Here is a 3,374-nt window from a genome sequence, read left to right on the forward strand (position 1 = left end):
GGTTAGGGTTAGGGTTAGGGTTAGGGTTAGGGTTAGGGTTAGGGTTAGGGTTAGGGTTAGGGTTAGGGTTAGGGTTAGGGTTAGGGTTAGGGTTAGGGTTAGGGTTAGGGTTAGGGTTAGGGTTAGGGTTAGGGTTAGGGTTAGGGTTAGGGTTAGGGTTAGGGTTAGGGTTAGGGTTAGGGTTAGGGTTAGGGTTAGGGTTAGGGTTAGGGTTAGGGTTAGGGTTAGGGTTAGGGTTAGGGTTAGGGTTAGGGTTAGGGTTAGGGTTAGGGTTAGGGTTAGGGTTAGGGTTAGGGTTAGGGTTAGGGTTAGGGTTAGGGTTAGGGTTAGGGTTAGGGTTAGGGTTAGGGTTAGGGTTAGGGTTAGGGTTAGGGTTAGGGTTAGGGTTAGGGTTAGGGTTAGGGTTAGGGTTAGGGTTAGGGTTAGGGTTAGGGTTAGGGTTAGGGTTAGGGTTAGGGTTAGGGTTAGGGTTAGGGTTAGGGTTAGGGTTAGGGTTAGGGTTAGGGTTAGGGTTAGGGTTAGGGTTAGGGTTAGGGTTAGGGTTAGGGTTAGGGTTAGGGTTAGGGTTAGGGTTAGGGTTAGGGTTAGGGTTAGGGTTAGGGTTAGGGTTAGGGTTAGGGTTAGGGTTAGGGTTAGGGTTAGGGTTAGGGTTAGGGTTAGGGTTAGGGTTAGGGTTAGGGTTAGGGTTAGGGTTAGGGTTAGGGTTAGGGTTAGGGTTAGGGTTAGGGTTAGGGTTAGGGTTAGGGTTAGGGTTAGGGTTAGGGTTAGGGTTAGGGTTAGGGTTAGGGTTAGGGTTAGGGTTAGGGTTAGGGTTAGGGTTAGGGTTAGGGTTAGGGTTAGGGTTAGGGTTAGGGTTAGGGTTAGGGTTAGGGTTAGGGTTAGGGTTAGGGTTAGGGTTAGGGTTAGGGTTAGGGTTAGGGTTAGGGTTAGGGTTAGGGTTAGGGTTAGGGTTAGGGTTAGGGTTAGGGTTAGGGTTAGGGTTAGGGTTAGGGTTAGGGTTAGGGTTAGGGTTAGGGTTAGGGTTAGGGTTAGGGTTAGGGTTAGGGTTAGGGTTAGGGTTAGGGTTAGGGTTAGGGTTAGGGTTAGGGTTAGGGTTAGGGTTAGGGTTAGGGTTAGGGTTAGGGTTAGGGTTAGGGTTAGGGTTAGGGTTAGGGTTAGGGTTAGGGTTAGGGTTAGGGTTAGGGTTAGGGTTAGGGTTAGGGTTAGGGTTAGGGTTAGGGTTAGGGTTAGGGTTAGGGTTAGGGTTAGGGTTAGGGTTAGGGTTAGGGTTAGGGTTAGGGTTAGGGTTAGGGTTAGGGTTAGGGTTAGGGTTAGGGTTAGGGTTAGGGTTAGGGTTAGGGTTAGGGTTAGGGTTAGGGTTAGGGTTAGGGTTAGGGTTAGGGTTAGGGTTAGGGTTAGGGTTAGGGTTAGGGTTAGGGTTAGGGTTAGGGTTAGGGTTAGGGTTAGGGTTAGGGTTAGGGTTAGGGTTAGGGTTAGGGTTAGGGTTAGGGTTAGGGTTAGGGTTAGGGTTAGGGTTAGGGTTAGGGTTAGGGTTAGGGTTAGGGTTAGGGTTAGGGTTAGGGTTAGGGTTAGGGTTAGGGTTAGGGTTAGGGTTAGGGTTAGGGTTAGGGTTAGGGTTAGGGTTAGGGTTAGGGTTAGGGTTAGGGTTAGGGTTAGGGTTAGGGTTAGGGTTAGGGTTAGGGTTAGGGTTAGGGTTAGGGTTAGGGTTAGGGTTAGGGTTAGGGTTAGGGTTAGGGTTAGGGTTAGGGTTAGGGTTAGGGTTAGGGTTAGGGTTAGGGTTAGGGTTAGGGTTAGGGTTAGGGTTAGGGTTAGGGTTAGGGTTAGGGTTAGGGTTAGGGTTAGGGTTAGGGTTAGGGTTAGGGTTAGGGTTAGGGTTAGGGTTAGGGTTAGGGTTAGGGTTAGGGTTAGGGTTAGGGTTAGGGTTAGGGTTAGGGTTAGGGTTAGGGTTAGGGTTAGGGTTAGGGTTAGGGTTAGGGTTAGGGTTAGGGTTAGGGTTAGGGTTAGGGTTAGGGTTAGGGTTAGGGTTAGGGTTAGGGTTAGGGTTAGGGTTAGGGTTAGGGTTAGGGTTAGGGTTAGGGTTAGGGTTAGGGTTAGGGTTAGGGTTAGGGTTAGGGTTAGGGTTAGGGTTAGGGTTAGGGTTAGGGTTAGGGTTAGGGTTAGGGTTAGGGTTAGGGTTAGGGTTAGGGTTAGGGTTAGGGTTAGGGTTAGGGTTAGGGTTAGGGTTAGGGTTAGGGTTAGGGTTAGGGTTAGGGTTAGGGTTAGGGTTAGGGTTAGGGTTAGGGTTAGGGTTAGGGTTAGGGTTAGGGTTAGGGTTAGGGTTAGGGTTAGGGTTAGGGTTAGGGTTAGGGTTAGGGTTAGGGTTAGGGTTAGGGTTAGGGTTAGGGTTAGGGTTAGGGTTAGGGTTAGGGTTAGGGTTAGGGTTAGGGTTAGGGTTAGGGTTAGGGTTAGGGTTAGGGTTAGGGTTAGGGTTAGGGTTAGGGTTAGGGTTAGGGTTAGGGTTAGGGTTAGGGTTAGGGTTAGGGTTAGGGTTAGGGTTAGGGTTAGGGTTAGGGTTAGGGTTAGGGTTAGGGTTAGGGTTAGGGTTAGGGTTAGGGTTAGGGTTAGGGTTAGGGTTAGGGTTAGGGTTAGGGTTAGGGTTAGGGTTAGGGTTAGGGTTAGGGTTAGGGTTAGGGTTAGGGTTAGGGTTAGGGTTAGGGTTAGGGTTAGGGTTAGGGTTAGGGTTAGGGTTAGGGTTAGGGTTAGGGTTAGGGTTAGGGTTAGGGTTAGGGTTAGGGTTAGGGTTAGGGTTAGGGTTAGGGTTAGGGTTAGGGTTAGGGTTAGGGTTAGGGTTAGGGTTAGGGTTAGGGTTAGGGTTAGGGTTAGGGTTAGGGTTAGGGTTAGGGTTAGGGTTAGGGTTAGGGTTAGGGTTAGGGTTAGGGTTAGGGTTAGGGTTAGGGTTTGGTTAGGGTTAGGGTTAGGGTTAGGGTTAGGGTTAGGGTTAGGGTTAGGGTTAGGGTTAGGGTTAGGGTTAGGGTTAGGGTTAGGGTTAGGGTTAGGGTTAGGGTTAGGTTAGGGTTAGGGTTAGGGTTAGGGTTAGGGTTAGGGTTAGGGTTAGGGTTAGGGTTAGGGTTAGGGTTAGGGTTAGGGTTAGGGTTAGGTTAGGGTTAGGGTTAGGGTTAGGGTTAGGGTTAGGGTTAGGGTTAGGGTTAGGGTTAGGGTTAGGGTTAGGGTTAGGGTTAGGGTTAGGGTTAGGGTTAGGGTTAGGGTTAGGGTTAGGGTTAGGTTAGGGTTAGGGTTAGGGTTAGGGTTAGGGTTAGGGTTAGGGTTAGGGTTAGGGTTAGGGTTAGGGTTAGGGTTAGGGTTAGGGTTAGGGTTAGGGTTAGGGTTAGGGTTAG

The sequence above is a fragment of the Silurus aristotelis genome (assembly GCF_946808225.1).
Source record: "Silurus aristotelis genome assembly, chromosome: 2".
NCBI classification, from domain to species: domain Eukaryota; kingdom Metazoa; phylum Chordata; class Actinopteri; order Siluriformes; family Siluridae; genus Silurus; species Silurus aristotelis.